Source organism: Cibotium barometz, chromosome 18 (assembly GCF_041138505.1).
Source record: "Cibotium barometz isolate CiBa-2024 chromosome 18, ASM4113850v1, whole genome shotgun sequence".
NCBI lineage: Eukaryota > Viridiplantae > Streptophyta > Polypodiopsida > Cyatheales > Cibotiaceae > Cibotium > Cibotium barometz.
The window spans coordinates 7,104,111-7,117,373 of record NC_141063.1 but is presented as its reverse complement, the minus strand read 5'-3'; positions in this window follow the sequence as shown (position 1 = coordinate 7,117,373).

Sequence of the window (13,263 nt, the reverse complement as noted above, 5' to 3'; positions counted from 1 at the left end):
GATGTGGATGTATAAATGAGGATGTGAAAATGGAGATAAGCATGTAGATGTGGATGTATGGATGTGAATGTGGATGTGGATGTGGATGTATGGATGTGGATATGGATGTGGATATGGATGTGAATATATGATATGTGATGTGAAGGAATCTGAAGTGAAGAGATGGAAAAGGAGGTGATTGGATGAGTACACATATACATGGAATGTGGAATAAGTAATGTGGATTAATGAGGGATAATGTGGAAAAATGAGAGTTAATATAGAAACTGTATTTGTAAACTGTTTGTAAATGCTGTTTGTAAATGGCTGTTTTATGTCAAGAATGCTGGGGAAGCATTTTGACCGTCTTGTGATTAAGGTCGTGGAGACCTAACTGTTAAAGTTGCAACTGCTGACGGAGAGTCAATGGAGGACGTCTCGCGTAGCAAGGTCGACCGAGGTCTTGACCAGCCTCGGTTCGATTAAAATGGTGAGCTTCCGGTACGGTGGATGAGGGACCAAGGAAGCGGCCTATGAGTGAAGCGCTAGGTCACCTGCGAAGGATCCTAGAGGGTGCTGACCATACGGTGCTCGGGCTCTGGGTCGCCTAGGATACCCACGCGTGCGTCGAGGAAGATATTGGAACAAGGAGAAAGAGTTGTTTTGTGAAACCGGGCATGGATCTGGTTGACTGACCTTGCTGGTCCTCAACGGATGAGTCCATGGCTCTTTTATATGGATCTGTTGGTTGATCTTGCTGATCTTCAACGAGAGTCCATCTTGATAAGTGATTATATTGCCGAGTATTATGGGCTAGGAACTATGGAAACGGCCTCTGTGTGGACAGGTGGTGAGCGTTCTAGTTGCCAATGATGCCATAGATACTCTGATGAAGGAATGATGGGAAATTATGAATCAACTGGATAAATTGGGAGATTGTGATCAGTGGTACTATGGTTTCATTAAAGGATTGTTTTAAAGTTAGCTGATGCTAAGAAAAAGGCAATTTTCATATTGGGTGTGTAAGTGGTGTGGCTAGTTTTATGTTTGCTTGAAATTCCGGCTAGGGGGCCTTGGAACTCTTTTCCTTGGTACCCGGGACAAAACCTAACCAAATTCCAAATTGGATCCCATCACTACAGTGGTTGGGCGGTTGGCTAACCCATGGGATCGGATGGGGTTAGGCTGGACTGATGGATCCGTAAACCGAGACTCAATTTCTGTTATTACGATAGATGAAGTAAGTCCTGGATAGTAATTGTTCTATGGATAGGAATCAACGGCTGTGCCTCTTGATGGGGAAAAAAGCGTTGATCCCAATGATCCAAGTGCAAGTTTCTTCCTTGATCCGACTGAGTATCTTTATAGGTGCAGTTAGATCAGCGTGATCAGTAATGATCTTGACTACGTTAGAGTAAAAAATTATCCTGGTGGAATCGCCCGTGCTTTCCGGGTAAGGGAAGTTTTTTCCGGGTTCGGTTTTGGAAAAACCGACGGATTAGTCTCTTGTCCGGATATCCGTGGACGAGGCCCCGAATGTGGGACCCCTGTCCCGTGTGAGAAGTGCTACTTCCGCTGCTAGTACCCGAATCCGTTGCTCTCGGTGGGAACAGGGGGATCTCACAGTTGGTATCAGAGCATTTGGTTAATAAAGATCAATTGAGAAGACAAATAGGTCAGAAATTTATCAAGAAACACAAAAAGGTTGTAATTGTGTGATATAATTCATACAATTTGATATTCAAATTGAAATTCGTAATTTGGTAATTGGGTCTTCAGATGGAAGTACCGCAATTATATAGAATCCTTGACTTGCTTGAGGCCTAGACATGATGGTATTTACCTTATAATTCCAAGGGCCGTGACTATCCGTATATACCGAGAGTATAACTGCAGCTCTTTACTGACAGTATATACGAGTAAAAATAAGACTTGAAATTATAAGCGTTAATGCTATCCAGATGATGAATTCGAATGTGGTTGATATGATTTTTAATTTTGTTTGAGAATTGATGAATTGAATTGGATTCTGATTGAAAATTCTGATTGAAAAATGATGATTTTTGAAATTAGTTTAAATATAAAAATCTGAACAAAACCACAATGAGGATGAATGGGACGAGTCCCAGTGATGATATTCATAACTGGAATGATGATAATGAATTCAGCAAATCACTATGAGATTAGTGGGTTGTGCTGTCAAATTGTTACTGTTAACACTTGATCAGTAGATCAAGTTAAGGGATGACAAATTGAGAACTTGCTTGACTGAAATTCCCGTGGAGGAATGTTCAAAAGGAAATTTTTCGGTCTAATGAACCATTATCATGTTAAAGATATGAATGATATGATCTGAATATTAATGATGAGTTCTATATAAGGGATATTTATCCCAGTGTTCTGTTGGGTTGACCAGAATATAAGGAAACCCAAAATAAAATTGGATCTTAAGAAAAAGAGTTGTCCTCTACTTGGCGAGATGAGGACATCTCACACTTTTTAAGTGGGGTAGAATGTAAGATTCCTCCCCAGCCTTCGAGGTATATAGGAGTAAGAATCTCCCTTTTTGATCTTAAAATTATTCCCTCTCAAAAATAAAAGAAAGATTCTGTTTAAAAAAAGGAAGACCCTTTCCCTAGAATACTTCTCAGGAGTCACGCTGTTTTAAGGATTCAGAACAATGAGTTCAGAAGTGAAAATCGGTGTTTTGGATACCAAGGTTTTGGTCTTCATTCAAGTACGGCACAAAAGAAGTTCTTTATCTATTGGGGAGTTTAAGAAGTTATCCCCCAGATATTGTGAGCCTTATCTGACTTCAAAGAAAGTAAGTGACTTAGCTTACGAGCTTCTTTTATCTCCTCATCTCAAAGTTCTTAATGCCTTCTATAGAAAATTGTGCCAAACCCAAATCATGGAAAGACGGTAAAACTTCAGTGGCAAGCTACCGTTGGCTTCTAAGTTACGCTAGCTCCTTCCTTTATATAAGTCGTAACTTTTACTTGTCGCTCACAGTAATCTTACTCCCATCGATCTCCTTTCTTCCTAATCTCCTTCATGGCTTGGCAACAAGAATTAGTTTTATCCATAATGATTCCTCACCTTCAAGACGCAAGTGAGTCTGTGAAGAAGGATTTTATAGAACAGTATGAGCGCTCACTTTTCCCTCACTTGGGAACTTCTGTAGCGCAGACCAAATGGCGGACCTATCAAGATATAACTAGGGTAACACCCTGGGGTCAGCAGCACTTCCGTAACAATGTCCGCTTGGCCATGGTTATTGAAGCTTTGGGTTTGGGTCCCCGATACTACTGCGTCATGAGATCAAGACATCCTGGGTTTTCTGAGCGGGTCTTCTTATTACTGGCGTGTTTTCTTCCTCATGAGAAGATATGCCTTTACCCCGTTTTTGGCTTGCCTCTCAGACGTCCTTTTGTTAGAACACCTCATACCACTGAGATAGGCGCAGCAATAACCCACAGAATCATTCCCATAGATGAGTTACCTTATACTTGTGCAGCTTGTGAGGACTGCTTTTGTGACCATATGATGGACGGGCTTATGGAAGTGTAAAGAGTTCCTCTATCTTTACTGTATAAGTTCCGAGAATGAATAAAGTTTAAATCTTGTTCGTATTTTGAATCTTGCTCTCTTTAAGACTTATCTTGGTGGTTAATCTTGATTAAAATTTTTTTCTAAGTCTCATATTCGTGAATCTTGCGAAATTATCACAAGTTGCGAGATGAGGACATCTCGCGTTTTTTTAAGTGGGGTAGAATGTAAGATTCCTCCCCCACCCCCTTTTTGATGTCTAGTATCTTTCCCTGTAATCAATCCCTCTTCAGAAATATAAAGACCTTGTTTCTATCTGTTTTAGCCTAGAGAGAGAAAAATATTCTAGAGAGAGAATATTCAGATTTTGAATATTTTTGGATAGAAAAATATCTCTTCTAATTCAGATGAGTTCCCCTGAAACAGAAATTCAAAAAGAATTTTCCAATGTGCAATTGGAATTAATTGAAAATAGCTATAAAGAACCTTAGTCTAAGGGTCTAGATTTTCAGAAATCTTTAGACTATGGTCCAATTAAGGTTCCTATGGACCAATAGCATCAATCCATGTGTAGGGAGGAGATAAATCCAACTTGTAAAAAGAAAATACCCAAAAATGAGTAAATGCTCACATGAGGTGAAGAGTTGAAAATGTACAAGGTTTATTAGTAAAAAACTATGAGCAATATTAAAAATATGACATATGTAAGGAAGGGGAATTCTTTAAAGGAGGTGCATATTTCACATAAGATGAAGAGTTGAAAATGTACAAGGTTTATTAGTAAAAAATTATGAGCAATATTAAAAGTATGACATATGTAAGGAAGAGGAGTTCTTTAAAGGAGGTGCATATTTCACATAAGATGAAGAGTTGAAAATGTACAAGGTTTATTAGTAAAAAAATTATGAGCAATATTAAAAGTATGACATATGTAAGGAAGGGGAGTTCTTTAAAGGAGGTGCATATTTCACATAAGATGAAGAGTTGAAAATGTACAAGGTTTATTAGTAAAAAACTATGAGCAATATTAAAAATATGACATATGTAAGGAAAGGGAGTTCTTTAAAGGAGGTGCATATTTCACATGCTTGAATGAGTTTTAAACTCATAAAAATTGAGATATTTCATCTCTCCTCTCTCCTCATTTAAGTCTAGTTCCAAAAAGTTAGCTTAACTGACCTAAAAATGGTCAAATATTGACCAAACTGATTTAGAAAATTCTAGAATCAGTTTGTTTGGTTAGGAGCTCAATTTTTCCTATAAATAGAAGCCTCCCCCTTGTTGAAAAATATATAGTGTTTATGCATCGTTACTCTACTCCACCTAAGCCAGAAACTGTGAATTCATTTAATAATTCACTAGTTTTTGGAGCTTCCCTCTTTCTTCAATCCCCATTAGTGGCTCCATCAACATACTTAACCAATTGATTGGTTGGGGGCCTCTACCGTGAACAAAGAATCGAGCAAGTTGTAAGGTAATTAGTGAATATTCATCTTTCTATAATTTCTCAATGTTTCTCTCTTCTCAACCCCTCTCAAGCTTGAGAAGTTTAATTGGTATGGTTTTTTTAAAATGCTATTGAAGTTTGAATAGTAGTGAAGAAGTTACATAATTTAATAAATGCTATTGAAGTTAATTTTCATTTATGTTTAAATTCTAATGATTCTTATGTAAATTCTCTCTCTCACTCAAGAAATGGTCATACTCATGACCCATTCTCAATCCAAATCAAGCTTTTCATAAAGCTTTTCCTTAACCCAAGATTAAGCTATGCTTGAGGCCAAATTAATGGCTTTTTCTTATGCTTTTAGTTTATGTATATTGATGATTCAATCCATTATGGATTAAGGATCCAATTAGAGAATCATTTTAATTATTTCCTTAATGATAAGCTTTATCCCTTAGAAAAATTGAGATTTATCAGTCATAGCAGCGGAGCTATGGCAAAATTTTTATAAAAATTATGCATAAAAAATTTTCATTCAAAGCATAAAAAGAGGACTTCCTACCATATTCTAGGAATCATCATCCTAGATTAATTGAAAGAATTTCATTATAATCATGGAGAAATTGAATTTTAATATTATGCATAAAGGATAAATTTTTATATCAAAAGTGTTATTTTTACCATTTTTATTTTCATGCATAGAAGTATGCATAAAGGATAAATTTTTATATCAAAAGTGTTATTTTTACCATTTTTATTTTCATGCATAGAAGTATGCATAATGGATAAATTTTTATATCAAAAGTGTTACTTTTATCATTTTTATTTCATACATAAAAGTATGCATAAAAGAAAATTTTTATATCAAAAGTGTTACTTTTATCATTTTTAATTTTCATGCATAGAAGTATGCATAAAGGAAAATTTTTATATCAAAAGTGTTACTTTTATCATTTTTAATTTTCATGCATAGAAGTATGCATAAAGGAAAAATTTTATATCAAAAGTGTTACTTTTATCATATTGGATTTCATGCATATAGGTATGCATAAAAGATATTCTTTTTATACTAAAAGTATGATTTTCCTCATAAATGGATTTTATGCTTAACTTAGATGCATAAGAGAAATTCTTTTATTCTAAAAGTATAATTCCCTACCAAATTGAAATCATGCATAAGAAGATGCATAAAAGATTGATTTTAATTTCGAAAGTGTTAGTCTCCTTAAATGGAATTTATGTTTAAATAAATGTGTAGAGAAATCTTATATCAAATAAAAGAATTCTCTTAAAAAAAAAGATATGAAATGTGATAAGATGTGATAAGAGGTGTATGAGATGTGATAAGAATTAATAAGATGCGTATGGAAAGTGATAGGATGTGATAAGAGGTGTGATAAGAGGTGATAAGATGTTTATGAAATAAGTTAGGATGTGATAAGATGAATTAAGATGTGTATGGGGGGATGAGGTAAGAAGTGTATGTGATAGGATAAGATGTATATGGGTTGTGAGATAGGGCGAGAATGGATGTGATGTAAAAGATTAGATGTGAAGGTATATGGGGTTATATAAATGGGAATGTGAAAATGGATGTATGTATGTGGATGTGTAGATATGGAGATGGGAGTGTGGATGTATGAACATGAAAATGGATATATGCATGAAGATGTATATGCATAGATGTAAATGTGGATGTAGATGTGGATGTATAGATGTGAATGGATGTGGATGTATAGATGTGAATGGAAATGTGGATGTGGATGTATGTGAATGTGGATGTAGATGTAGATGTATAGATGTGAATGTGGAATGTGGATGTGGATGTATGTATGTATGTGGATGTATAGATGTGAATGGGAATGGGGATGTGGATGTATGTGAATGTGAATGTAGATGTGGATGCATGTATGTGAATGTGAATGTAGATGTGAATGTGGAATGTGGATGTATAGATGTGGATGTATGGGAATGTGGATGTGGATGTATGTGAATGTGAATGTAGATGTGGATGTATAGATGTGAATGTGGAATGTGGATGTGGATGTATGTATGTATGTGGATGTAGATGTGGATGTATGGATGTGTATGTATGAATGTGGATATGGGATGTGGATGTATAAATGAGGATGTGAAAATGGAGGTAAGCATGTAGATGTGGATGCATGGATGTGAATGTGGATGTGGATGTGGATGTGGATATGGATGTGTATGTATGAATGTGGATATGGGATGTGGATGTATAAATGAGGATGTGAAAATGGAGATAAGCATGTAGATGTGGATGTATGGATGTGAATGTGGATGTGGATGTGGATGTATGGATGTGGATATGGATGTGGATATGGATGTGAATATATGATATGTGATGTGAAGGAATCTGAAGTGAAGAGATGGAAAAGGAGGTGATTGGATGAGTACACATATACATGGAATGTGGAATAAGTAATGTGGATTAATGAGGGATAATGTGGAAAAATGAGAGTTAATATAGAAACTGTATTTGTAAACTGTTTGTAAATGCTGTTTGTAAATGGCTGTTTTATGTCAAGAATGCTGGGGAAGCATTTTGACCGTCTTGTGATTAAGGTCGTGGAGACCTAACTGTTAAAGTTGCAACTGCTGACGGAGAGTCAATGGAGGACGTCTCGCGTAGCAAGGTCGACCGAGGTCTTGACCAGCCTCGGTTCGATTAAAATGGTGAGCTTCCGGTACGGTGGATGAGGGACCAAGGAAGCGGCCTATGAGTGAAGCGCTAGGTCACCTGCGAAGGATCCTAGAGGGTGCTGACCATACGGTGCTCGGGCTCTGGGTCGCCTAGGATACCCACGCGTGCGTCGAGGAAGATATTGGAACAAGGAGAAAGAGTTGTTTTGTGAAACCGGGCATGGATCTGGTTGACTGACCTTGCTGGTCCTCAACGGATGAGTCCATGGCTCTTTTATATGGATCTGTTGGTTGATCTTGCTGATCTTCAACGAGAGTCCATCTTGATAAGTGATTATATTGCCGAGTATTATGGGCTAGGAACTATGGAAACGGCCTCTGTGTGGACAGGTGGTGAGCGTTCTAGTTGCCAATGATGCCATAGATACTCTGATGAAGGAATGATGGGAAATTATGAATCAACTGGATAAATTGGGAGATTGTGATCAGTGGTACTATGGTTTCATTAAAGGATTGTTTTAAAGTTAGCTGATGCTAAGAAAAAGGCAATTTTCATATTGGGTGTGTAAGTGGTGTGGCTAGTTTTATGTTTGCTTGAAATTCCGGCTAGGGGGCCTTGGAACTCTTTTCCTTGGTACCCGGGACAAAACCTAACCAAATTCCAAATTGGATCCCATCACTACAGTGGTTGGGCGGTTGGCTAACCCATGGGATCGGATGGGGTTAGGCTGGACTGATGGATCCGTAAACCGAGACTCAATTTCTGTTATTACGATAGATGAAGTAAGTCCTGGATAGTAATTGTTCTATGGATAGGAATCAACGGCTGTGCCTCTTGATGGGGAAAAAAGCGTTGATCCCAATGATCCAAGTGCAAGTTTCTTCCTTGATCCGACTGAGTATCTTTATAGGTGCAGTTAGATCAGCGTGATCAGTAATGATCTTGACTACGTTAGAGTAAAAAATTATCCTGGTGGAATCGCCCGTGCTTTCCGGGTAAGGGAAGTTTTTTCCGGGTTCGGTTTTGGAAAAACCGACGGATTAGTCTCTTGTCCGGATATCCGTGGACGAGGCCCCGAATGTGGGACCCCTGTCCCGTGTGAGAAGTGCTACTTCCGCTGCTAGTACCCGAATCCGTTGCTCTCGGTGGGAACAGGGGGATCTCACACAGAGGGAATTAGCTACTCCGTCTCAAACTTCTGTTCTTAAGATAGTGTCGTGTGGAATTAATCTATGGTATGGGACATTAGATTGGTTTCACATGGCTACATCAGACGTATCTATGTCTTCTATTTTTCACCAGCGAGTTTGTATGTGGAGGGTACCTCTGTGGAATGGGACACTTAGATCCATTTCACATGCATTCACTTGTTTGGTTTTATTTTTAGAAATTGTTTGATGTCATGATCTTGTCCTCCACTTGTGCCATGAAGCCATCCACTCATTGATTGCGCAACTAAGGACAGTTGCTTCCCAACAGGGGAGACTGTTATGATCCATGTTATTTGACGAATGATAGTCATGGTCATTTAATATTTGATTTATATATATTTTTATGATGCCTATTTCTCATGAACACGTCAGGATTGATTGATGCGATGTTACTACTGACGTGGTTTATGTTTATGAGTTTAGGTGATGAGGTGTGCAAGGGTACCGACTTAGGTGTTGCACAATGCGAGGGTATCGATTTAGGTGTCGCACGGATGGTGGATTGAGTCGTGGCGTGTGGACAGATCTCATTATTATATTCATAATATTTTGTGGCTGTATTATGGCGTTTGATATTATTTTGACATCAGTGTGATGTGTGTGTGCGCACGCGTCAATTTATTGTACAGTGTGTGTACGAGCACTAGTTGATTTATTTTGTAATGTGCATATGTGCACAAGTTAGATTATTGTATTAGAAAATTGTGCAAGCCTTAGAAGGCTTGAGGACAAAGGCTAATTAAATGGCAAAGTCCAAATATGGATGTGTACTTTATTTTTGGCTGAAAGCCTACTTTTGGAATATATCACAAATACCCACGCGAGAAGAAGCCACTCATGTTGGGGGGGGGGGGGGAGATTGGTGATGTTTTTCTTTCTCTTGCCTTATGTTTTGTTATATGCTTTAATTTTCAATTTAATTCAAGTAGTTTTAATATTTGATATATTTTATGAGTTTTTGATTATTCTCTTCAAGAAGATTAAAGGGTCCCGTGTCAGGCCACCACCACTCCAATGCAGCGCCACCCCTCTCCTATTTATGATGAGCATTCACATATTCTCACAAATTATAACTTACAACATGGTTAATGATGACACATTAACAACCACATCTCATGAACAAGTTCTAGCATATCATGTAAGCAGTACCACCTATAAGAATCTATCTAAATTAATATTAAGGAAACGAATTGAATCCAAGGTTTGTCTCACATAGGGTTTTTCCCCATTCTCCTCCCATTTGACATTGGGTATCTAAGTGCAAAGTGGACTAAATATATCCTACCTACCCCATCACTTTTCTTGCCTAATGTTATTATAACATTAACATATAACTTCATCATATACTACACCTACCCCATCACTTTTCTTGCCTAATTACATTACATCATACAACTCCCCTTCTTAATTTTTAAATAATTTTTCAAGATATATGAGATATCTACTATCACAATTGGAACATATAGTGTGCCACATCTTGACATTGACCAATTAAGGGATAGGGTTCTATGGTTCATGGTACAACTTGACTTAGAAGGTGGCTATTTAAGAGCAAGTTAATCATCCCACAAAACCACAAAAGCAGGTTATTAGTAGGGCTTGGGGCCTATTAAGTGGGTAGGATGCACATGATTGAGTATTATGCAACATTATGTGGGTCTTGATCTATTATATCCCACGAGGCACATATTGGATACTTGAGCGATCATTGCACCATGGCCCTCATTAATTTGCGCAACATCAAATGGTTCTTCATTGAATTTTTCATTGTCATTTTCCCTTTGGAAAAACCTTGTAACCTTTCTATTTTACTATGGCCAATATAAGCGCGATGGTATGTGTGTGTCTATGTGGCATCCCCTGTCCACCATCATGAGCAATGTTAGCTTATAATGTGTCCAACTATTAAGTCGAGGGTGAATGGACTAGGAGACATGTAGCACGAGCACTCGTAAATTCCATGGAGGCTGGAATATGTTTAAAGTCTTTTACAGTTTATCATGGGTGTAGCATCATTGTTGTGGCATGAGCTATAGGATAAAATCTTGTCCCCACTCTAAGATCCCTAGATCAAGGGGGGATGTATGAATTTGTGATCTTGGATCCTAGTTCAAAGGTTGAGTATAAACCTTTGGATGTTTAGGTTTATTCACCAATTCTTGTCTCTCAAATTCTTAGGGGTAATTAGAGCTATCAAGTTAATGGTTACGTTGGTGAATTGTAGACTACTTTCTTGTGCTCCCTATGCATGTGTTTGATTCTCTTAGCCTCGAATGTTATATAAGGATGTTATAGTTGGTACTACGTTAGGATTTTCATCTAGATTAGAGCTATGGCATGTGAACTTATTATGCCATGATAACCTTGAGATATATGTTGTTAATTACAAAATTCAAAAGAGATTTGCTTCTCAACTTCTTGTGAAGGTGAAGAAGAGAGCGAGCAAAGATCTAAACCCTCTAAGAACAACAATGAGAGTATTGTTGTTTTTGGCAATTATAATAAAATTGTATTCCTTTTCACCGTGTGCTTATAACCATAGCTCAATAGCCTTATATACAAGGCTATTGAAGCTCAATAGCCTTTTACATTTTTCTTATTTAAGTGCTTCAAAATATTATTAAGAACTTACATTCTTATTTTGTGTAAGAATAAAAGGTGCATCAAGAATTTCTCTTAGAAGAATTGTCCTCTTCCATTACTCACATCTCTATCTGATGTGGAAAAGGATCATATTTACACACACACACACACACACACACTCCCCTAATTGCCATATGGAGGCAATATCCTTATCAATTATTTGTTAATTTTTAGCCAATGAAGAAAATGTTCAAACATGTCCCACCAAAGAACTACTCACATAATTGGAGTATAACATCTTACATGGTTGTTAGAGAGCCATGCAATGGAGATGAGCCTGTTGAAGGTGTACCACTCCAAATCTAGATCCATAGTGACTAAGCTCGAGGAGATAGCTTTGGATTTATTTGTTGTGGACAAGATGAAGGGTAATTGAACAAACCGTTGAGAATACATGATGCATGGGTTGTGGTGACCTTCATACACCTACATGAAACACACAACAACATTTGAGGGCCCTCTTGAGGGGAGATGAAGTGTCCCTAAGATTTGAAATAAAGGCCTCTTATTTGAGAGTTTCAAGCACAAGCCACTAGGCTAAAGGTTGGGAGATAAAAGAATTGCATTCTAGGACAAGGTGACCAAGGAAAAGTACAAGCATGGTAATATGTCTACATAAAGCCAGCTTTAACATTTTGGAGATGAGGCCTTTAACGGTGTACCACTCCCATTCTAGATCCATAGTGACTAAGCTTGAGGAGACAGCTTTGCACCTTGTTTTTTATTTGTTGTGGGCAAGATGAAGGCTCATTAGACAAACCGTCGAGAATGCATGATGCATGGGTTATGGTTACCTTCATGCACCTACATGAAACACACATCAACATTTTTTGTGATCTCCAAAAGGATTTGTAATGGAATCTCATTTCTGAATCACTTGACCTAGGTGTAATTTTAAATTATTACTTTAATAAAAATTTGATAGAGAAGTATCCTTATTTTTAGATTGTTTGTCAGGACCTTTATGGACCTTGGAGAAGGAACTCTAATTCTCAATCACAAAAATCAGAGCATAACATATACATGCACAAATTAAAAGTATAAAATTTAATAAATAAAGAAAGATGGAGAATATAATAGAGGTCATTGTGGACATAAGATTGGGTTAAATCTCCTCTAGATGAGTGTGGCCCTTGTACCAGTCACTCACATTTATATGTATTAGAAAAAGCTTTCTTTTCAAAAAGATAACTTTCAAAAACAAAGCACAAGAGCTTTTGAGTTTATGAGTATAAAAGCTCTACAATAATATAGCAAGCAATAATATAAAGTCTTGGGCCTACCAAAAGCATAAAATACTATTTGTTATGTACAAAGGTATGAGGCCTTAACCATAAAAATATTGATGCCTAATATGAAACCATAAAAGTTTTCACATGTCTTTCAAAATATCTCATAGTGGTCCAGCACATGTTCCACCTGTAATTAACACATAATCTGCCACTCAATCGTTACCTTTATCTAAAATAATATTAATCAATGCACACAACTAATTAAACATATTAATCCTCACTATATCATACTGGCACACACAACTGATTAAACACATTAATCTTGGTAGACATCATACTAGTGCACACAACTGATAAGCACACTAATCTTGGTAGATGATAAAAATAAAATGTGCATACAAAATAAAATATCCCGAAGTAAAATAATGGGAATCTCCATAGAGGTTATATTCTCTCTTGCTCAGGTTGTAATTGACCTTAATTGCATGGATGGTAAGAGTGGAAGAGATTTTGGTAAGAACGAAAAAACTTTTC